Below are 25,944 nucleotides of genomic sequence, written 5' to 3' on the forward strand. Positions count from 1 at the left end.
TGTAAAACATGCCCCAATGGTTCAGATACTGAAGAACCACTGCAGACATTTATTAGGCCATGTATGCACTCTGTATTTACACATTAGTAAGAAGAACATTTTATATACACCTGTCAAGGCCACATAGATCTTCCTCAACGTAACATGTTGAATTAATATCACTTAATATATATCTTAGGTCTCTTTGGTACCATTATGTAACATGTGTCGCTTTGGTGCCGTGACCAGGATTGGTCTGTTTGGTATCATTATATAACAATAATCAACAATTGGTTATTGGTGCGAACAGAGTTCCTCTTGCATCCTGCTTGTATTTTAAGGTACATTCCAGGCAATAATTGTTCACAGATATTGCATGTAAGTAAAGAGCTTTTATTTTTGTCTATATTTGCTAGGCCACAGTGCCTGACTGTTATGAGGGTTTTATCGCTTTTTAATAACTATGTTTCTTTGGCTTCCATACTAATCAACAATTTGATGAAACAAAGACTATTGTTGCTATGGAGTGATACTAGTTTCTTCAACCAAAGATTATGTAGGTTGTCTATGCTGGAAATTTGTCATACTAGAAATCAATCAAACCTTAACAAGCATTATTCCTGGCTCTAGCATTTCAGCCCTGTTTTCGCCGCATAGTAATACATTCAATACCTAATTGGCCTCTTTTTTCTTTTCTTTTTTTGGTCATTTTGTTTTAGCTTGGACAGAAAATCTTAGCTTGAAGTTATCATAGAAATAAATTCGAATTCTTAAAATAAGACTATACATATATTTTGCAATTGAACTAATTGTGTTTTTCATAAGTATCATTAATTTTGATTTATGAGAACAAGAATATTCACATATAGTGCAAGATTATGTCTTTTCCCATTTTTATTATTTTACTTTGGTTAGTTTTAAAAGAGCTAGGAACTTCATCCTAGAGCTAACACATGATTCCATTACAATTTGAATTTGTATCCAAGGGTCTTCTCTTTTTTTATTGGTCCCCTGACAAAAGGAGAGTAGACCTGTAAATTCACCCTTGTCCATCTGTCCGTCCGCACTTTTCTCAATAACTACGCCTTGGAACATTAAACATAATATGAGTAAAAAAGTAACAGAACAGATTTTCCGGGAAAACTCCGGTTGTGCCCCTAGAGGTGCCTTTCGGGATAAAATGGCTTAAATTTACACTTTTGTGCTTATTAAAAAATTAATGTCCTGGATTTTTAATAAAACTTTCTGAAAAGTTGTAAGTAACCGATTTCTATATAATTTTGTTTGCCTATACTTTGCGAGAACTCTTGGGTTTGTGCCCCAAGGGCTCTTTTAGGGCTAATAAAAACACTATTCTGGGGACTATTTTACCATATTTGTCCAAAATTTTCTGTGTATGTCTATTTAGCAGTTTTGCATGGTGCTGAACTCAAATTTACATATGTTAGGGCCTTGGGGACTTTTGGGGCTAAATAGGAGGGGGGGGGAATAATGGACTTAGTCATTTCTTTTTTTTTGCATGGTGCAGAACTCAAATTTATATATGTTAAGGCCTAAAACTGCACTGTTCATTTTCACCAGGATTTGATGTCCCTTGAGGACTTTTGAGACTGAATGGAGGTGGGGGCAAATGCTGAACTTTTTTTTATGTCTCGCTCACTGTGCACTCATAGGGGACCATGCATGCTTCACTCGTTTTTCTTATTTCGATGGTTGTATGGTGCAATGGAACCTAACCCACGATTGTAGAGTATTCAAGGGCTCTTTTTTTAGATGGATTCCAGGTAGGTTGAAAGGTTTCTCTTCATCAGACCTATTGCACTGACCACTACCGGTATTATATCTATTTGTTTTAGCCTCCATTTTGTTCTGAGGTAATTTTTGAGGGCATCATATTTTGTTATTTTTTCTCTCTCTAGGGACACTATCAAATGCTTTTTTATATTCAATTTCAGTCATACTAAGATTTCTTCCCCTCTTTTTGCAATCTTCAAGAATGGTTTTGTTGATCAATAGTTGGTCTTTTGTTCCTACCTGTTTTCTTATACATCCTTTTTGCTCATTTTCTAGATATTTGCCAGAGTCAAGGTGGTTATATATTTCATCTGCTATTATACCTGTGAGCCATTTGTAGGTGGTAAACATGTTATTGACCTGTATTTACTGGGTGGATGGGTTTCTTCTATTTTGGGGAGGAGATTTGTGATGTCAGTAGTTAGCCATTCTGGTGTCTCCTGTTTTTGGATTCTGCTGAAGGCTAGTAGGTAATGTGGATATAGTGATGTTACTTGCTTTAACCATGAATTTGGTATTTTATCAGTGCCAGGGGACTTAAAATTGCTGAATTTCATAATTTAGTCTCTTATTTTTTTCTAAAGTAAATATTTTGGCTCTTATTTTTTTTAAGTAAGTGTGAGTTCCTATATGCCTCACTAACTTTGATTTTTCACAACAAGAATATCAACGCACTTCACAACAATGTGGCTTCTTTCTTTTTTTTCATCATCTTTTTTTCTAGGGAGTGAGACATCCAACCAGATGTCTGACACTTACCTCTATATTAGTGAGTTCAATCAAAAGATCTTTTAGTGCAATTATTTGTATCTTACTTGCACTTGATTCACTTTTTTCCAATATGAGTTCTCATGTGTCTCACTAAGTCCGATTTTTGAGAACAAGAATATCCACATACTTCACAAGAATGTGGCTTTTCTCTAGTGTGAGTTCTCATATGTGTCACTAATGTTGATTTTTGAGAAAAAGAATATCCACACACATCACAAGAATGTGGCTTTTCCCCAGTGTGAATTCTTATATGTCTAACTAACCTTGATTTTTCAGAAGCAGAATATCCACACACTTTACAAGAATGTGGCTTTTCCCCAGTGTGAGTTCCCATATGTCTCATTAACGTTGATTTTTGCGAAAAAGAATACCCACACACATCACAAGAATGTGGCTTTTCCCCAGTGTGGCTTCTCATGTGTGTCACTAACGATGATTTTTGAGAATAAGAAAACCCACACACTTCACAAGAATGTGGCTTTTCCCCAGTGTGAGTTCTTATATGTATCCTTAAATTTGATTTTTCAGAACAAGAATATCCACACACTTCACAAGTATGTGGCTTTTCCCCAGTATGAGTTCTCATATGTGTCACTAAATTTGATTTTTTAGAACAAGAATATCCACATACGTCACAAGAATGTGGCTTTTCCCCAGTATGAGTTCGCATATGCCTAACTAAATCTGATCTATGTGGACGAGAATATCCACACACTTCACAAGAATGTGACTTTTCTCCAGCATTAGATCTCATATGTGTAATTAAGCTTTTTTAGAATGAAAATGTCGAAACACTTTAAACGAATGTGGTTTTCCCTCTTTTGTTCTATTTTGCTTCAAGCGAACTCCTACCTAAGGCTAACATGTGGATTACCAGCGTGAGTTCTGATGTGTCTCATTAAATTTAATTTTTAGATCAAGAATATTTACACGTTTTACAGGGGCATTGCCTTTCTTTCTTATTTCAATTTAATTATCAGTTTTTATGCTGAGGACTGAATATGCAACCAGATGCTAAACATTTACCTGCTATCTCATATATTTTACATGAGAGATCTTTTTAAAATGCTAACTGCTCATTAAAATACACTTACTTCTCTTTAAGTGCAATTTTTTTCTTTTTTATTATTTGGCTTTGATTTGTTTTAAGAGATCAAGGGGCTTCGTAGTGGAGCTAACACTTGATTTCATTCTGATTTGAATTTATATCCGAGTTTTTTTTTTTAAGAATATATGTTGTTCTCTTTATGGCTGCTATCTGTATTCCATACCAATTAGCTCTTCATAGGATTTTTTCCAAGTATTTCTTCAGATTTTTTTCATAAGGCCAGTTGCTCCTAAAACAACTGGTATAATGTTGCTTTCTTTACAGGACCATGTCGTTGTGTGCTCTCATGTCTCAGTAAACCGTATTTTGCAAAAAGAAATATCAACACATTTTACAAGAATGTGGCCTTTTTCCAGTGAGAGTTTTTATGTGTTTCTAAATGTGACTTTTATAAATAAAATCAGCCATTTTACAAGAATGTGACTTTTCTCCAGTTAAATTTTTCATGTTTCTATTTGTGTTTTGATTTCTTACCTTTTGATTTATTTGAAAATCAAATATATATTCCCCCAAAACACTATCTTCAAGATGTTTTGTTTTCATAAACTTTGTTGAATAGAAGTGTCTAGTGTAATAAACCTTTCCACAGATGTCTCTGTTGTCTGGAAGATATAGTAAGAACTGTTTATAGGATACCGTTACTCCATTAAAATTCAATAATAGCCTTCAATCAGGAACATCTGCAAAATAAATGAAATTCAATATTTTTAGTATTTGTATTTACGTATAGTATTGTTTATTGTTGTCAATATTATTATATTTAACTCACAAACTCTAGCTTAATTTAATCTGAAGCATCATAGAAGACACGTTAAAAAATAACCAAATATTTTCTAACTTTACACAGAACCAGTCGATACACGTGTTGCTAGTATATATATAACTTAGTAGAACTTGCATATAGAGTATTTTATGATTTTCATTGTGGTAAGAAAATAAACATTCATATATATATATATATATATATATATAAAGTAAATACTTATATACATATATGTATATATATATTAATGCTACAATAAGAGTAAATTACTTGGTTTGCCTTCTTCAAGCACATAGGTATAATTCATATATAAATATGCAAAATTATCAGAAAAGGATCGACAATATTTTCTTTTAGTATCCAAAACTTTAATTTTGTTTAAAATCCTAGTGAAATTCTATTCATTTTTTATTTATCCTTTTTAATTTTTTCTTATATATTTGTCAATTAATCAATCAAAAGTGTGTTTGAAGAAATATATCCGTTCACCCCGAATTCACCTGACAATAAAAATTATTTGTTACAACAAACTTTTAACTGATAAGGGTGTAAATGTTTTACATGTCTTTAAATATTGGTACAAATTTTTTTTTAGTTTAATTATCATCAAGTCATTAGCAAATAATTTGAGATCATTACAAAAACTTCTTAAAAAGTGAGATTTCTCAACCCCGCTAGAAAATTAATTTTAACTGAGAGTACCCTAGACGCATTAGAATATGTATTGAGTATTATTGCCACATATGTGCTGGTGCAACTACCATAACAATATTCGTCTTAGAAAGGTTCTAAGAATGTCTCAAATCTAATTGGTCTCATCCTGTCGTCATAATGTTGAACCCCTATACTCATTTTTATGTAATTAAATAGAATGTGCTCTGATGAAGCTATAGTAATTGACTTGACTTCTACTTAATCCAACAAGCAGCAAAATCCTTCCCTGTTGATATCTCTACATGCCGCAAAGCCTTTTACTCTTATAGTTGTCTCCTTGGTCAATTAGACTTTGGAATTCCCTACCTGCTTTCTGCTTCCCTAACTGTATAGAAATTCAATAGTTTAAATGTAACGTGTACAGACATCGAGCTAATCGTCACTTAGTAATAGTCCCAAATAGTAGGCCCTTACATCAAGGTGTTAATATGCCTTGTTTGTGATGAAAAGAAAATGTTTGTTCACCCCTAATTCATATGAACATAAAAATATTTTTAATCATAAGCGTTTAAGTGTGTTGAATGTTTCACCTTTAAATATTAGAAATATTTAAATAACTATAAACGGATAATACATATTTAATCTAACTGTAATATTATAGAATATCCTTGTACTTTTGGTCCTAAGTAGTGGCTTCTTATCCCCAGTTGCATAGTGATTTGTTTGGGGTGAAAAAAATTTTTTTTAAATATCCATTCACGCATAATTTATCTGTACATAAACATTATTTGCAACCACAGGTGTTTAATTTATAAGTGTTTTGATGTTTGATTTTAAAATATGAGTGATATTAAATATTTATATTACTATAAATAATAGAACATTTAACCTAAGCACATTTTTAGCAAAAGCTTTTATCACAATACAACTAATGCATGCAGATTGATGCTGGCTTTTTCATTGTTTTTGCCTTTCAAACTACATTGTTTATTTTATCTAATGTATTTCTCAACTAACACCCGAAAGTATCCTGCACCTCTATAAGGCAACCATTCTCCCATGTATGGAGTATTGTTGTCATATTTGGGCTGGTGCATCGGCTACTAGTCTCTCGCTCCTAGACAAGGTTCAAAAGAGAATTGCAAATCTGATAGGCCCTGAACTGGCATCTAAGCTTCAGCCTCTGTCCCATCGACGATGCGTTGCATCCCTCTGCCTGTTCTACAAGTATTTTAATGGTGAATGATCTAACGAACTGCAAGCACTTGTGCCCCCATGACGTGAACACCCTCGACAGACCCGACAGACTGCAAAATTCCACCCCCACACAGTAGAGATCCCTAGATGTAAAAGATCTTTCTTCGCCAGTAGTTTCTTCCCCAGAACCGCTAGACTTTGGAATTCCATTCCAGGTCCCTGCTTACCCAACTGTACTGACGTGCAGAAATTCAAGTGCAACGTGAACCAACATCTTGCTGCCAAAATCCCTACATAGTACCCCAGTAGTTGTTGCCCCTGTTTGGGGTGAAAATATAATTTAAAAAAATTAAAAAAAAAAAATTTGTCCATTCTTTTTTTCAAACTAATGGTTTCTGGTGGAGAAATATTCGTTTCCCTCCAATTCAGCTTAACATTATATTATTTGTGATCACATGTGTTTTAATGTTTTACTTTTAATTATTAATAAGATTGTAAAGGTATTAATTCCTATAAACAAATAAAAACACTTAAGCGTATTTCTTTGGATTTGACGTCTTAATTTCATCTTTTCTCCAGGATTTACTTTTTAATTTTGTTATTTTCATATTTTATGTTATACACATTGTTATGATGTAATGTGTAGCGTGAGTAAGCATGTGCAGTATAGACTTAAAAATAACGTTGGAAATTGGCACATTCGTTCGTTCATTTGTTCTGTTTGTAGTCCGTTTATTATGCATCCCTACTGGTTGTATTTTATGTTGAATTAAATCTTTTTGCTCATTTAAAAAGGTTTTCATTTTTATTGCAATTTATTCAACATAATAAAAAAACAGTAACAATGCATACGATTTTGAGGCCTAGTAAATCTGAAGGATCGTCGGAAACAACCGCTGACGAATGGAACCACTGGCATCGTACCCTTGTTAATTGTATCAACTCTCTGAGAGTCGCTCATCCTGAAAATCCTCCGAATAAGCTAAGTATACTTATTAATTATATGTCACCTAAAGTCTATTACATGATATACAAACTGTATAACATTCAAGAAAGCCATTAGTATTCTTCAATCTACTTATGTCAAACCAGTTAATTCTGTTTTTGCTCGTCACCTACTCTCTACTAGGAAACAGCAACCAGGTGAATCAATTGATCAGTATTTCTTAACTTTAAAAAATCATTCCAAGGATTGTAAGTCCGAGGACGTCACTGCTTCTCAGCATGCTGAACTAGTTATACAGGTTGCCTTTATTACAGATTTCACTTCCTCAACAATATGACTACTAGAAAGCTGTGAATTTAATTTGGATAATGCAGTAACAACCGCTAGAAGTCTCAAAATGGCTCAACACAATGCAGCAGCTTATGACACTTCGTCAGTTGTAGCAAAAGTATCAATGTATCCAGAAGAATCTAAAAATAATCCTACGTCTGAATTAACTAAAGAATGTGCTGCTTTTTCTAGAACTAATCAATCAATTCACTATGCCAAATGCCAATTCTGTGGATGTGAAAATCATTCTCGAAACTCTTGTCCTGCTAGGAATGCTGACTGTCTTACATGTGGAAAGACAGGTCACTTCTCTAAAGTTTGCCGATCTAAAAGAAAGCAAACACCTAATATAAGAATTAGCTCTGCATATATTGCTCTCACGGCCTCATCTCAATGCACACCTCGCTCACGATATTCTATGGTAAAGGCAACAATAAACAGCACTTGTCTGAAAGCTATGGTAGACAGCAGAAGCACTCATAACTTCATAAAAATGAAAGCTGTAAGATCACTCGACCTTTGTATACTACCTTCCACTGACACAGTAAGTATGGATTCCTCAAACCTCACAAGCAAAACCCAAGGTCACTGTTGCATCTACCACAATTAATGGACAAATTTATCCTAATATGCGTTTTTCTATTCTACCCAACCTGTGTACCCCTATTATACTTGGGCAAGAATTCATGCAGCTACATAACCGTGTAGAATTCCTTTTTAATGGAAAAATACCTTCCTTACAAATCTGTAACGTCACACAGATGAAAATAGAGCCACCTGCTCTTTTTGCTAATTTATCAAATAACTGTACACCAATTGCAACAAAATGCAGGAATTACTCTGCAATTGATCTTGAATTTATTCGGAATGATGTACAGAAACTCTTAAAAGAAGGAATTATAACAAAATCTAATCCCCCATGGAGAGCTCAAATCTTGGTACCCCACAATGAAAGACATAAGCGTCACATGGTCATTGACTATTCTGCCACTATTAATTGATATACATTTCTTGATGCTTTTTCACTCCCAAAATTTCAAATATTATATGCCAACTATCAGAATTTAAAATTTTTAATAAATTACATTTGAAGTCTGCATATTACCAATGCCCTATTCGTAAAGATGAAAGAATCTATACAGCATTTGAAGCTGACAGAGGCATATACAAATTTTCTCGGTTACCTTTTGGATTAACAAACTCGGTGGCTGTGTTCCAATACATTATGCACAATATAATCCAAAAACACAAACTCAAATGTACCTTTGCCTACATAGATGACATTGTCATCAGAGGAAAACTTATAAAGAATTGTACGAAAATATGAAAGCATTTGAAAAAGTTGTCAATCGTCTTAATCTGCAACTGAACTCTAAAAAATGTAAATATGGTATAACCAAACTCAAGTTTCTAGGGCACCTATTGGAAAATGGAATAATCAGTCCTGATCCAGATAGACTCACACCACTAAAATAATTACCAATTCCGAACTATAGCAAGTCACTCAAACGAGCCTTAGGTCTCTTATATTATTCACCGTGGGTAGAGAATTTCTCCGATCGAATTTCACCTTTGTTAAACATTACATCATTTTCTATTACTGAAAAACTCAAAAATCAATTTCAGGCAATAAAAGATGAAATTTGTAAGGCTTCAGTTGCAGCCATTGAGGATTCACAATAGAAACAGATGCATCTGCGACAGCATTAGCAGTTTGCCTTTCTCAAAATGGACGTCCCGTAGTGTATTTTTCCAGGACCCTGATACAGTCAGAGCATCGACACTCACCAGTAGAATGTGAATCAGCAGCCATTGTCGAATCTGTGGGTAAATGGCATGATCTCTTACTCGGTTGACATTTTACCATCATTACTGACCAACAGGCCGCTTCATATATGTTCAACACTCAGACACCAAATCGCATTAAAATGATAAACTACTTCGATGGAGACTTGAACTTTTCAACTATTCTTATGATATAGTATATAGACCAGGTTCCCTTAATAGCTCTGCAGATACTGTTTCTCATTCATGTTCTACTTCATGCTCATTATCACTAATAGATCTCCATGCAGCACTCTGTTGTCCAGGAGTATCGAGGCTGAATCATTTTGTGAGACAGAAAAATCTACCATTCTCTATGGAAGATGTTAAATGCACCTGCACTGAATGTCAAATATGTGCTGAACTAAAACCAAGATTCTTCAACCCCCTCTCAGGTCATTTAATCCATTCCCGATCACCCTTTGAACGCCTCTCAATAGGTTTCATGGGTTAAAACCCATCTACGAATAATTGCAAATACCTACTCGTTATCGTAGATGAATATTCACGTCATCCTTTTGTCTATCCATGCCAGGATATATCAACAAAAACTGTCATAAAATGTCCCCAGAATTTATTTACCTTCTTTAGTTGCCTAGATTCCATCCAGTGATCGAGGGAGTCAGTTCATTTCAGATGAACTAAAAGAGTTTTTCTGGCAACATCGAGTTGTGATCACCCATTCAACTCCACACCATCCAATCGGTAATGGATAATGTGAGAGAGTAAACGGTATGTTTTGGAAAATGATCAAACTCGCCCTTAAGACCAGGCAACTGGATGATCGTCATTGGCAAGAAGTACTTGACATTGCTTTGCACTCTATTAGATTTCTCCTTTGTACAGCAACTAACAACTCCACGAGAGAATGTTCAGTTTTTCGAGGTCGGGTACCAGATACACCCTCCCTGAGTGGTTGCAAAGAGGCCTAGGAAAGTTTGCCCGTCAACAGAAGTCTGACCCCCTAGTAGAATCAGTAAAAATAATTTCTGCAACTTCCAATTTTGCCAGAATTTTTTTCCCTGATAGCCGTCAGGCAACAGTCTCGACGGAAGACCTAGCTCCCACCCCTGCCACTGACCCACCTTTTACAAACCTGGGATCTCCTGTCTTCACTGATCATTGTAAACCACCAGAGTCTACTCTATCAAATAGCTCTGAACCAGGAGCCCTTTAAGAATAATGCCACACCAAATGGTGAATCTTTCTCTTCAGCTGACAAAACAAAGTGTCCAGAAACAGAAGAGCAACAGCAGCTAGATGCAAAGAAGGACGTTTTGAGATTGCTTTCAGAATTAACAAAATGGGGACGGAAGATCATCCGTTACCTGAAATTTAAATAAAATGTGACAGGGAGTGTTATGATGTAATGTGTAGCATGAGTACATGCGCCGTATAGACTTAAAAATATTGTTGGAAATTGGTATGTTTGTTCCTTCATTCGTTCTGTTTGTAGTCCGTTTATTATGCATCCCTACTGGTTGTATTTTATGTTGAATAAAACCTTTTTGCTCATTTAAAAAAGTCTTCATTTTTATTACACACATCTAACAGTTAGCATACCCCATGATCAATTGAACTCACGTTTGAAAATGTAACCAAACATATTATGGCATGTGACTAACACATTCATATTTTTTTAACTATTATTTTAAGCTAAGGAACATGTAAGATAAGCATTTTAAATGATAAAGTTGTAAAGTGAAAAATGTTTAATGGTTTATTTTCTCTTATTTAAAAATAGTTTGTTTTTTTTTCTTAATGTAGGCACGGCCAAAAAATAGAAGAAAAACAAGTTGTTGTTTTTTTTAATGAATTAAAATGTATTAAGATCTATTATTCTTTGGCAACTTTCTTTTTCTTTTTGTTTCAGACAGATCAAAGCCTGGATTTTTTTATATGAAAAGCAGAATGATATAAAATTCATTTCTGCTATTTTTAATAGAATTTTAATTTAAAAATTTCCAATAAAGCAGTATTCACCACAATTTTTATCTCGATTGATAAAAATATTCAAATATTTTTAAAAGGCTTTTGAATCAATTAATTTTTTGTCTAAATAAGATTTAGGATGATTTACTATAAGAATCTGCAAAAATATTATAAGATAAGTACCTGAATTTCAAATCATTTCATCTTTTATCTCACTTTACACATTTCGTGTGGCAAATTTAAAAAACAAAATTTAATGATAGTTTGAAAGAAACTATGGTTGCTTTTATAGGACTGAATGAAGTTTATTTAGTCTTGTAAATTTTTATTTTTAATGTTTGATTTGGCAATTAAGTGAAGAATTAATTCTATAAGGGTTTAATCCTTTTTTATAAGTGATACATTATATATTTGCCTACATAATCTTCGAGGTTAAGCAACGATGAGGCTGGCCAATACCAGATGGGTTACCAATTGGGGAATGCTATGTGCTGTATGTGTTGGAGACAACTCCTGCATCTGGTATCACACTTGGTCATCTTGTCCCTGTATTACTATCAAGCGCAAGTTACAACTAAAAAGAAATGGGGGAGATAACAGTTTGTAAATACAAACAACTGTTTATAGCCCTTATGGTATACCATAGGTGAGGTAATATCATGTAACGAATGTAAAGTCGAACAGAATGAAGGAAGAAAGCGACCCCATGTCTGTGCATATTGTCTTATCTGCTGGGAGGATCACAGGGAGGGCAGAAATTAAAAATGGCGGCTGTGGTTTTTGTAAGATTATTGAGCGATGACGTCACCCCTCACATGACTGTTTTTCTGGCCGCCGATTGGCTGATGACGAACGCTTGGACAATAAAAGGAGTATGTTCAGAAGATCAAGGACAGTGTGTATCAACTGCATCAGTGTGATTAGAAGTTCGACGTGTGTTAATCAACTGCCGTAGTTGTGAAACGAATTCAAGCTTTAGAAGTTCGACATGTGTGTTAATCGACTGCCATAGTTGCAAAACGAATTCAACGAAAAATTGTCAAAACAAATTATCATATTTTTAGCAAAATGCAGTTATTTATCGATTTTTTCTTTTTTGGTATCCATTCTTCACAGCATTTCTTATTTAATGGTATATTAGCAAAATTGGGTTCACTAAAAGAAAATTATTCATTTATTTTTCAAAGATTTAAAAATAGTGTTTTTCATAAAATAATGAATATATATATACATATATATATATATATATATATATATATATATATATATATATATATATATATATATATTGCTAATGTAAAAGAATAATTATTATTAAAATATTCAACAAATCTCACACTTCAAAACACAAAAGATCAAAAATTAAACACATTCAAAAGACGGAGTTTCAACCTTAAAATCTGATTGTTCGCAGTTTTTTTTTTGTTTGTTTTAGCTACAATCCTCAGCCTCTCCACAATACAATATATTTTGTTCAGTTTTGGCTGATTATTTTAAGCATATTTGTAACAACAAATAAAAAAGTGTGAAAATTGACTGGATAATCACTTGATTTTTAGTAGATTTTTAAAGAGAGACTTCATAAAAAAATACTCTCTTCTTCCGTTTTGGCCGTGCCTATCTTAATGGATTGTCACAATGTATTTCCTTTAATCAAAAAATCATAGCATTGCCTTTTTACAATCCGATTCAATCGAGTAAATAAAGAATCATTTAGCTTGTTTATATAAGAGTCACTACGGACAAGGTATTAAGCCACTTGATATAAGGAGTAGTAAAAAGAACTAAATGTGATAAACGCAAAGGCAGCAAATAACTCTTTACTGTAGTCTGGAAAACACCAAGATCATAGGTGAGAAAAACATGCTAGGAATAAGTGTAAGGTTTTGTGAAAGAAGGTACTCTCATATGTGATGTATTATAACGAGATACCTAAACAGTGAATTGATGAAAAACACTAGATCAATAAGTCGTGGTGGATGCACTCACAGTGAATACCATTTAGGTTTCGCAAACCAACTACTCTTGTTGGAACACAAACCAACTGTTTGGAAGTCTACTCACAGTTGACAACTCCCTCAACAGGTATATGTATATTTGATCTCAAAAAGGTAAAAAAATAAAAGGGATTTTGTGTAACAACTTACCTGCTACATCGACTCACACTTAAAATGGGTTGATTTTCTCAAACAATATTTTAGGCCACCAAATTTAATCATGATTTAATCACCTGATATGAAAGAAAGCCAATTTTGTAATGCTCAACCATAACAATAGGGCAACGATTGACTTAAGGGCTCATTTAGGCATAATTTTTTGGTGATTTCCAGATCGAAGGGGGGGGGGCAAACGCTTAGTCAGAGTTCAGTGATTATGGAGAAAAATGGTTTCCAAACAGGAAAGAAAAAATGCAACGCAATATATTAGTGGCCTGGCAAGGCCATAGGGGAGATAACCAAGCAAAAAAGCTCTAAGAAAAATTCATCCCAAAGCAGCAAAACTAAAGCTGGCCTGCCATGACACTATATATATATATATATATATATATATATATATATATATATACAGTATCGGCCATAATATAAGGAACGGAAAAAAAAAATTACAATTACTCATGTATATTTCAAAAATTAGTGCATGGATTTTTCTGAAATACTCTGAATAAACAAATAGAACCAATGTGTATAAACTAGTACAAAAAAAAATAAAATAAAATTACGATTCAATATTGAGAAATATTTTAGTTTTAAATTATATCTGTGGATTTATCCTGGCCAAAAGTTAAGGAACGAAATAGAAACTTTATGTTTTTTTTAATGCAAATGTTTTAAAAAATAAATTCATTCAATATTTAGTGAATATCCCTTTATTCTTTATGACCTCACTGCATCTTCGACCACAAGACTGGATTAGTTTCTTGCAAAATTCAGGATTTATCTTTTTCCACTCTTCCTTCAATAAATCCCACAAATGATTTTGATTTTGGGGATTCCTCGTCTGTGCTCTTTCTCCAATCATTTTCCAAACATTTTCTATCGGATTCAGATCCGGACTCTGCGCTGGCCTCCCTCGAGGTAACTTATCACTTTTTTAGCTTTATGGCAAGGGGCGTTATCTTGCATAAAAATGCTTGGCTGATTAGGTGAAAGGCATAAATTTTCAATGACATGTTGTTGAAGGAGTTGCTTATAAGTCTCCGCATTAACCCTACCATAGATTCGAACTAGAGGGCCAACTCCTTCTGAGGATATCATACCCCACACCATTACACTTCCCCCTCCGAATTTAAGTGTCTTTTTAACACATTTGGAGGATAATCGTTCACCTGCTTTACGCCGTACATGCTTCTTTCCATCAGATCCAAACAAATTGAACTTGGATTCATCGCTGAAGTGAACCGTAGCCCATTGTTCATCACTCCAGACGACATGTTTATGGGCAAACTTCAAACGGCTATTTTTATTCTTCTTGGAGATCAAGGGATTAGATACTGGCACCCTGGCATGCAATCCAGCAGCTGCTAACCGTCGAGAAACAGTTTTTCTAGATATATTTTTCCCAGTCTGTTCATTAAAATCACGAGAAATTGATGTTGCGGATTTCAATCGGTCATTAAGAGCCTGCCTTACCATAATCCTATCTTCTCTTTGAGACGTTTTAGGGGGTCTGCCGGTTTTAGGGGATGCTTCTAATGTATTTTTATTCTTATATCGAGCTATCACACGATGAACAACACTTTTTGATCTTCGAACGATATTAGAAATTGTTGTAATCGTCTAAAATTAATTTTTTTCTTGGAGAGACAGAGTTTTGCGAGTCAGTGACGCCATTTTTCTTTGTTGTGCTTATCAGCAGTTCCAATATTAAAAACTAGCTATTCTATTGTAAAGTTTAGTCTCTTAAAAATAAATTTTCTATTTCGTTCTTTAACTTTTGGCCAGGATAAATCCACAGATATAATTTTAAACTAAAATATTTCTCAATATTGAATTGTAATTTTTTTTTTTTTTTTGGTACTAGTTTACACACATTGGTTCTATTTGTTTATTCTGAGTATTTCAGAAAAATCCATGCACTAATTTTTTAAATATACATGAATAATTGTAATTTTTTTTTTCATTCCTTATATTATGGCCGATACTATATATATATATATATATATATATATATATATATATATATATATATAAATGTAGGCAAATTTGGGCATATTTTATTGGTTTGAAAATATAGGTTCTTTTTTTACAAATTGTCATAAAATTTTAACCATAGAATAGTATTAATATATGCAAAAAGCCTGTAAATTTTCCTGAAGTTTAGTCCCATAGAACCAAAGATATGAGAATTTTAATATTCAATTTGGCTACGAGTATATATATATATATATATATATATATATATATATATATATATATATGGTCGCACATTAAGGTGCTCATCCATCATTCAGTCTACTTTTGGGACATTTTACAACCATAAAATGTTTCAATCATAGTCATTTGTTTCCCTAGTTTTGCATATAAATTACAAAATATCTGATAATTCCCCAAAACCTCTGGCATTGATGAAGGGGAGACTAAAACTTGCTGCTATTATTTGATAGTGGAGTTATTCATAATCGAACCCTATTTTCAAAACAGGAAAGATATAACATATGAGAAATATTTGGAATCAAGTCTTATTATTATCAGATCTCATTTAAGATCTTATTTCAGATCATTTGAAATCATAGTAGCAAGTTTTAGTCTCCCCTTCATTAAGGCCGGAAATTTTGGTGATTATATATATATATATATATATATATATATATATAGTAATTTATAAAATATATATGGCGATTAAGCTACACTGAATATTCTGCGTTTCATCCAACTATAGGATTCGTCAGGCTTATGCGCGAATTCTGTCGTTGCTTCTTGTTTTTATATATGTTGAGGATTTCTAGTTGGCCAATCAGCTTTCTAGTATCCACCGCGCCCCTTCCTATCAGTCAATGGGCATGCATTTTATCAAACAAAGGATCTGTTTTAGAACTAGGTTAGTGGTTTTAGGTAGACGTTCTCCTTTTTTTTTTTTATACATATAAATATACCTATGTGTACACAATACATGCACATATATATACATATATATATATATATATATATATATATATATATATATATATGTGTGTGATCGTTTATGTATATTCATGTTTATTTAATTTATTTATTTGTTTGTTTTCTATTGTTATTGTTAGTTTTAAAGCTATTTTGTACCGCTATCCTAGAGTAAGTTTTATTTTGTGAACACAGTTGTTTGCTATTTCCCGCCTACAGTTTAATAGATGTTGAGGTTCTTTAAAGTACAGGATAGAAAATTTTTTCATGGAGGTATAATTTACATGGGTCGTCTAAATGTCTGCATGTGGTAGCTTGTCTCATTATTTTCCATACGATTACCGCTGAATGTCCGCTTTCTTTGAGTTCCCAGTATTTATTCGCTAGTGTTGTTTTTATACGGTGTTTTTTCTTTTTGAATGTGCTTTTGTGGTCATAGTATCGGGTTTTGAAATCTAAGGAAGTCATGCCTATGTAATATTTCTTGTTATTCGGGTTTTCTTTCGCAAATATTGTTGCTTGATAAACTACGCTTTTTGTTAGACATTTATTTTGGACTGGGCAAAGTGTGCAGTGTCTAAAATCCCGGTATCGTGCTGGTGAATACGATTCCATATTCCTCGTTGCATTGTCCAGTGCTCAGGCCTGGTCAAACATAGTGTCCAGGTCGAGTGTTTTATTTTCCAACAAATGCTGGCAAATTGTATGGGTCTGAATTCTGGCAATAAAGGCATCCAGAATCGATTCATTAGCGTATATTGCCGCGCTGACGTCCCTAAAATTGCAGTCCTTGCTAAGGACTCGTAATGCCCGAAGATACTCATCCAGACTTTCTCCCGGTTGCTGACGCCTCGTGGCGAGTAGATGCTGTGCGTATATCTCGTTTTTTGGTTTGATAAAGAGTTCCTCCAGCTTGAGACAGGCTTCTTCATAATTTCCGCAATCGCTGACATATTCGAAAATATCCGGTGAAATAAAATTTATCAGGACCAACAACTTGTTGAGATTTTCCTGGGGTAGTGCCGCTAAAATATATTTGAACGTAGCAAGCCAGTGCTTAAATTCTCGCTCGGCTTTAGATGAATTAGGGTTTACGTCCAATCGAGAAGGCCTCAGGGCACAATCGATTTTTAAAATCTTTTACTTTTTTTTTTTACCCTTTTGTTCTAATAAAATTGTTGAAAGTAAAACAAATACTGTATACCCTTTAAATAAGGTTTTTATTAGCACAAAAAATGATACGTCAAGTCCAATGTCAACACTATAAAGTAACATGGCGGACGCTACTGTAGTAGTATACAGAGCTAGCGTTTCATCAGGGAGAGTGCTATTGGGAATTCCATATCCATACGAAACACAATACAACAGTTGTGAGATAAGAAACCATTTCAAATGAACGTGTAATATTAGACTATATAAGATAGGCATGGCCAAAAATGGAAAATAAAATTAGTAGTTGTTTTTTATAAATGAATTAAAATCTATTAAAATCCATTATTCTTGAGCAACTTTTTTCTAGAAAGATAAAAGCCCGAATTTTATCATATAAAAAGCAGAATAATATAAAACATTTTCTACTATTTTTAATAGAATTTTAAATTTAAATTTGTCAAAACCACACCATTCACCGCCATTTTGTCTCGATCAATAAAACATTTAGATATTTTGTAAAAGGTTTATGAATAAATTAATTTTTTGTCTAAATAAGATTTAGGATAATTTGCTATAAGAATATTCAAAAATATTATTATATAACTAGCTCTACCTGGCTAGGCATTGCTATGGTTTAATGGAAATGGAAAAAAAAGTGCTGACGGTTATGGAAATGCCCCCACCTCTGAAATCCACACAAGACACCTAGTTTTTCTTTTATTACATTAATCTCATCGATTACAAACGTAACAGTCATGAGTTTGAAAAAAAGAAATGTTTTAATATTATTTTTATGATTTTTATCATTGAGTCTGATGTTTTCAATGGGAATACCCTGGCCCAATCACCATAAAAAAATACTTTGCGCTGGAAACTTCAAAAATGAAATGAAACGTAAATTATTTATTTGTTTAACTATTACTATCATTATTATTATTTTTGTTTTTGCTGCACTTTTTTTTTATTTACGGTAGCGACAATAAAATAAACCATTCACTTAATTGCCACTTGTTTCTGTACTTTCACCTAACAATTTAATAAACAAAAAAGATATCGTAAAACTTGAATTTATATACGGGGATAATCATTTTATTATATATATTCTTGGTGTAGTGGGTTGATCTAACGAGATAAAGGAATGATTTAAACTTTTTATTTTCAGTTGCATGCACTTATGTTACCGAACTGCTGGTAGTTTTGTAACTATTCTGTACTTTCACCTAACAATTTAATAACCAAAAAGATATTGTACAACTCTAATTTAACTGGAGAATACTATTTTAAAAAATAGCACGCTAATAAGCACCACATCATGTGGCATATTTATAATTCCAAAAGACCGTTTGAATAAATTCATAAGGAGTTGATAATTTTACTTTCAGTTATCTAATTGTTAATTAGATTATTTTTACCATGCCTATGTGAATATAATGCACTGAAAAGGAAACAAAATAAAAAAGTGGAAGAACACAACACCGAACCAGTAAATATAATAAGTTTGTTTTCGGGCCAAGACTGAAAGTGTAATATCGTTTCTGATGCTGCACCTTTATGCTAACATAATGAATACATATGTACAAAAAAAGGACACACACACATACTCAAGGCAAACACACAGGCATGCAAGCAAAAAAAAAAACAAACACCCACGCTCATGTATGCGTATAAACACCAACACATGTGTGCCCAAGTTTACGCAGTTTAATTAGTTTTATGGTACACACACACACACACACACACACACACACACACACACACACACACACACACACACACACACACACACACGTACACAAAAACACACTCAATCAAACAAAAAAAAAACACACACACACATGTATGTATGTATGTATGTATGTATATGTGCACATGCATGCCTGTGAGCACAAAAACACATGCGCAAGTTTTTGCAGCATATTAGTTTAATGGCACATACATGCATGCACAAACACACACACATGTAAACAAAAACACACAAACAAACACTGCAGAAGTTTATGCAGCCTATTAGTTTAATGGAACACATACGCACACACACAGCAACACTGCAGGGATTTCTGCCAGGCACATAAAGTACCTTCGTGTAAAATAAAAAAAAACTAGTGCAGCCATTTAGGAGCCCATAGGGAACAAATTCACACAAACAAAGTTCGTTTTATATGTGCTGAGCATGCGCGAAAGTGCAAAAACATATGAGTCGGGCCTACCTGTGGTGAAAAGCAAACTTGAGACCTTTCGATTACAAATGAAGTCCACTAATGAACTACACCCATCTTACCCCAAAGTGACGATTTGGTTTTGCCCAATGGCTATGAAAAGAACAAGCCAATAAGTGATTTACGGGTTTTGAAATACACATTTTTAATAATGTGTCTCACGTTATTGGATTTTTGTATCGATTCGGCGAGATTGTTCGGTTCTGCTTGGGAACGTGTGTGTCAATTCAATGGTATTTGTTTGTGGCGTGGCATGTCGATTTGGCGGTGGTATTCAGAATTGCATGGATGAATCTGTTAAGAACCGTGCTGTCACATGTGAAAACAAATATATATATATATATATATATATATATATATATATATATATATATATATATATATATACTTTTTTTTCCTGGTGCTCTCTTCCTCATGTAGTGACAAGCTATTTCGGCTATCATAGCCTTTGACCTGAAGCTCATACCTGTATTTGATGGCAGTGAACCCAGACAGTTAGTGGTGGAGTGGTTGGAGAAAGCTGAACTAATATGTCAGCTGAGTGGGGTGAAGCACATCGAGTGCATCATTCCAATGTGTTTGTCAGGCGACGCATATGCTGTGTACCAGCAATTAAGCGACGAAAAGCAGGCCGATTTTGAGTGTATAAAGAAAACACTGTACACAGCATTTGCTTTGGATCCATTTGCTGCATGGAAGCAGTTCGCAGCACACCACCTCCAACCAGGTGAAACAGTCAATGTATTTTTGGCAGAACTACACAGGCTTGTGGTCCTGTTCAGCAGCGTATCGGATCAATGCCTTCAATGTGCATTCATTGCTAGATTGCCGGAGCATGCAGAAGACTTATTACGAGTATCCTCCCAGATGGAAACCTAGATCACACATACTGGTGTGCGCTCGTGCCATTTTAAAGAACTGTATGGGAGTTCCACAACAAGCTGCATTAGCTGCATGGTCAACACAAATTACACCTAAGGAGACAGACACTTCAGGGCGGTGTTACAAGTGTAATGGACTCAATCATAGAGCAAGCGATTGCTTACTGGATAATGCAACGGGAAGAGATGTTAGTGCCAAGCATCGACAAGTTATCATGTGTTACCAATGTAAGTGGCAAAGACACATTGCCAGATTTTGTCTGGGAAACAAACAAGGAGGCGAGAATTCAGCGCCAATCATCCCCCAAACTGATGTAAGTGGTGCATTGCTGTTTATCACTGTTCACATCAATGGACTACCGCGTACAGCTCTAGTGGATACTGGTGCACACAGTCACTGGTCCGCAAGTTGTGTTGTAAGGAATGGACGAGAAAAGTGACCCTGGTGCTCACAGCAGATGGAAGCACACTTAACTGCTGTGGAAAAGGAATGGTGCAAGTGAACCTTAGTGTAACGCGGAACATTAGCATAAAAGTCTTAGTTGTTGATAGATACTTGCTGGGATTTGATTTATTGCTTGGGCTGGATGCAATCAAGCGACTAGAAGTAGTTGTGTCTAGTGAAGGTGAGGTAACCTTCCCACAGCAAGACCAATTTTGCTGCTATCACCATCACGAAGCCTGACTTCTCCGCAGTGTATGAACAGAACACTCAAAAGTGGACCACATCGTGGAAATGGACTGGCGTCAAACCTCCACTTACATTGAGAAATAGACTTGCAGAGTATTCAGCCCCAACACCAGTTCGTGAGGAATATGATTGCGAACTGCAGATGTAGATTGACAATGGTTGGCTACTACCATATCCTGAGGAAAAGTCTAATTCCCCTCATAGCTGTTGTGCAGGGGAACAAACAGAAAGTGCGGCTGTTATGAATTACTGGGAGCTAAATAAGTATGTGGACGTTCATACGGCCAACGCAGATGTTTGCTTGCAAAAATTGAGGGAATGGCGACAACAGGGACCAAACATTGCAGTGTTGGATCTATGCCGAGCCTATTTGCAAGTACATGTTGACAAATTTCTGTGGCCATTCCAAACAATAGAGATCAATGGACAGTGATATTGTCTCACCTGCCTTGGATTTGGGCTTAATGTTGCCCCTTTAATAATGCGGACAATTGTCAATACCGTCCTCAGCCAAGATAAGACTATAAACATGGCTACGTCTTCGTATATTGACAACAGTTTTGTGAATGAAAGTATGTGTTGTGTGACCCATGTCAAGGAACATTTGGAGAAGTTTGGTCTGGAAAGCAAGACCTCAGAACAGCTGAAACTGGGTTCATGCGTATTGGGATTACATGTCCAGGAGGAGCACAGAAAATTGTTATGGCCACGTGGTAGTGACCTTCCAGCAGTGCCTGATAAACTTACTCACCAAATTGTATTTTCAGTGCATGGTAAACTGACTGGTCATTTCCTGGTGTGTGGCTGATTACGTGTTGCCACAATGTCTGTAAAATGAAGAGCAAATATGATGACGACTAGATGGGATGATGAAGTGAGAAACTCTATTCTAGCATGGATGATCGAAGACATTTGTTTGAGAGCAGCTCAGGACGATCCAGTAAAAGGTGACTGGCGTGTCTGTGGAGATGTTACAGTGTGGGTGTACGCTAGTTCCATTGCTACAGGCGTGGCTGTGGAAAGCAATGGTTCCATGACAGAGGACACAAGCTGGCTCGAAACAGTGCATGAAGACAAACACATAAATTTAGCTGAGCTTGATGCTGTTTTGTGAGGCCTTAACCTTGCATTACAGTAGAAAGCCAAAATCATACATCTATAAACGGACTCTGCCTGTGTATATCAGTGGATAACTGACACCTTGTCCTGACAGACGAGTGTGCACACCAAAGCAGTCTTGGAAATGTTAATTAGGCATCGCCTCTCCACGCTCTGAGATTTGGCTTTGGGATATGCACTAACAATTGATGTAGGGCTCGTTAAGTCTCACGATAACAGAGCTGACCAACTTACTCAAGTACCACAGCTGTGGTTAAATGAGATCCGTAAAGCAACAGAACTCAGAGAACTTGTGTGTGCTGTGGCCGCTGAACATGAACACGTGTCTCAGATACAGAGAATTCATCAGTATAGTGGATATCTCGGTGTGAAAAGGACATGGTTCTTTAAGTTAGCAAATCCACTAATAACTGAAATTGAAGTGTGGTCGGTGGTTGGGGATTGTAAAGAATGCCAGTCCATAGATCCAGCTCCGGTGCATTGGAAGCCAGATAGGCTTGATGTCCCGTAAACCTGGAGCAGGGTTGCTATGGATATAATCCATTTCAGCACTCAGTCGTACCTGACATTGATAGACTGTGGCCCTAGCCATTTTACTATTTGGAGGCAGTTGCACCGACAGGATTCTGCTAGCGTCATTAAGCAGTTGAAAAGTATATTCTGTGAAAAAGGGGTACCGACCGAATTGCTAATGGCACTGCATTTTGCGGAAAGACATTTGCTGACTTTACACAGATGTGGGGCATGCACATTCGATTTCGGTGCACCCACATACCCTCCAAAAAGGGAATAAGTGAGAGGCCATCAACTCCCCGTATTTTCCCCTATAACAGAACATGCTATGCAACATACAAATATATGTGCATGATGTCACCAAGCTAATTAAGAACCTTGATTCCAGTAAAGCAACTGTCCCTGACGGCATTCCAATTATAGTGTTGAAAAAAAGCTTCAAGCAGAACTTGCCCCTATACTTACAAAACAGTTTAAGCATTGTCTTAAGGAGAATTGCTTCCCAACACCCTGGAAAACCTCATCAGTATGCCCTGTATTTAAGAATTCAGGTGACAGGTCATCTTCCTCTCAGTACAGACCAATAAGTCTCCTGTGTGTCATGATTAAGTTGCTGGAATCCATATTAAATAAAGTAGTCAACCACCTCAGCAGAAATAACCTTCTTAGTGACATGCAATATGGTGTCCGTTCTACTAGATCTACAATCTTTGCTCCTTTAATTGAAAAAATAATTAGGGTTTGAATTACATTTTTCAAGTAGTTATAAGCTTTGAAAGATAGTAAATTGAATTATTCAAGTTCTTATCATGCATTTTTAATGGCGGCTTCTGATACACCTAGTCATTAGCAGTGTCAGAAACCGACATTAAAAATGCATGAAAAAAAGTTGAATAATTCAACCTCCTATCTTTCCAAGCTTATAACTACTTGAAATAATGTAATTCAAACCCTATTTTTTTTTCGATTAAATGAGCAAAGACCAAATAAAAAAAAAATAACAGGTTTAATAGCAAATTATGTCATATTTGTTTTTTTTAATCGGTTTTCTTTAAAAAATATTTCAAAGAAAATCTATGAATTTTAACTTGCTTCGATAAATATATATATATATATATATATACATATATGTATATATATATATATATATATATATATATATATATAAATTCCAAAAAATCACTTACCTATAAAAATACTATTCAGTGGGTACTTCCATTCTTCATTGTTAAGAATTCATCCATATTTATATTTTAAATTCCATGTATTTTTTAAATATTTTTTTTTTAAACAACCATTTGAAAAGGCTGCCATTATGTAAGCATTGTTACGTTGTTAGCGAAACGCTGAAGCAGTGTTTGTTCTTTTTTTATGAAATACAGATGGACAGAAGGGTGTAAAAACCACACGTTCACATTAGCCGTCTAGCCTTGCGCCTGAAGAAATATGTGTCACTATAGGTAAAAAATATGCACATTTTACTTATAAAAAAAAAACAACAGTCAAGGAATGTTTTTCTTTTTTTATTTTTTTTTCTTAAAGAAATATATTAGTTTTTGATTTAATATATTCTATTTCTTCTTTATGGAGTGAATATTTTTTTAAATATCTAAAAAAAAACATTGAATGAAATAGAAATAATTGTCGTAATTAAACAAAACTTTCTGTGCAGTATAAGAAGATTATAAGGTTTCACTTTAAAAAAAATCAACATGGTTTTTTAAAAAAAAGGTTTTAAACTTTGGACTTTACAGGTAAATTTGCAAATAACTATCTTCAATTTGTGATATATAAATTTGAAGTGAGAAAATTAATTATTTTCATTTTAACAGACATTTCAAAATGTGGGGGGGGGGATTAAAAAAAAACCAACTTGTCTAGAATATTATATTCAGTTTATTGGAAAGAGCATAAAATTTCACATTGAACCTGAAAATATCGTAAAAATTGAACCAATAGAAAAATTTTGATAGATTTTTAAAGTGAAAAAATTGAAAAAAAAATAACTCATAAAATTCAATTGATTTCATTACGTAAACAAAATGGCTGCATGAAGGCGCGCAGGCACTTTGTAAACACGGTTTGGGGGGGGGGGGGGTAATAGAAAATAATATTTGTATTATTTTTTTTTAAACGACTTTGATAGTTTATTTTGGAAGTATATTCCATAAAGAAAATAAACAACCCTCTTTAAAAAGAGAAATTACGAGTTTTTTTATATTTTATTCACAGTTTTTTTTATTAGGGGTGTCAAAAATTCCTCCAAAATTCTGACACACCTACCTGGTCGTCCTTTACCTAAACTTGCCACTGGTTTGTAACAATGTTGACTCAGGAGAGACGTGGTTGAGGATTGCGCAACTCTTGCCACACAAATTTCACGCGCAGGTACCCTTTACAGTGGGTATCCATAGTCTGTCAAGACTGAAGGAAGCCACTACATAAAAAGCATGGCGGGCGCAATATTTTTTGTGTGTGTGTGTGTGTGTGTGTGTTTTTGTTTTTTATTTTTAGATTACAATAAAAAATAAAAATAAACTTTTTTAATGTTTCAGGTTATTGGATGTAAATTTGTTAAAAGTGTATAAAAAATAATAATAACTTACCTGGAATTCAATAAGAAAAAAATAACGGGGTGAATTTGTTTTGTTTGTTAGGATTACTTTAGAAAATTTATTTTGTGTGTCCAATTCATTAAGAAATAAAATATATGAAGATATAAAAGAATCAAAATCAAAAAAAGAAAAACACGATTTAAACGTGAAATTATTTAAAAAGAAAATCAAGTGCAAAAGAACGACGAATTAAGGTCATCGAAACACGGTGTAATCATCATTTCGTTCCCCATGTAAAATGTCCCTTCATTAGTTTGTGTCGAATTCCTATCAAGTTAAGATATTTGTCGATGCTTCCGTCTTGTTTCAAAGATCACATGATCCAAAGGAAAGCCCTTTAAAAATGGTTAAACAACAACA

The 25,944-nt window shown here is 34.4% G+C and overlaps 1 long non-coding RNA gene across 1 annotated transcript; it reads right to left on the minus strand.

The window, feature by feature from the left end:
• On the minus strand, window positions 1-25,944 carry LOC145263038 (uncharacterized). Its single transcript, XR_013864457.1, has 2 exons — window positions 25,576-25,944; window positions 1-4,332 (listed from the first exon to the last, which is right to left on the minus strand). It is a non-coding gene; the product is annotated as an uncharacterized LOC145263038 (long non-coding RNA).

The sequence above is a fragment of the Euprymna scolopes genome, chromosome 38 (assembly GCF_053919585.1).
Source record: "Euprymna scolopes isolate OS-2025 chromosome 38, ASM5391958v1, whole genome shotgun sequence".
Taxonomy (NCBI): Eukaryota; Metazoa; Mollusca; class Cephalopoda; order Sepiida; family Sepiolidae; genus Euprymna; species Euprymna scolopes.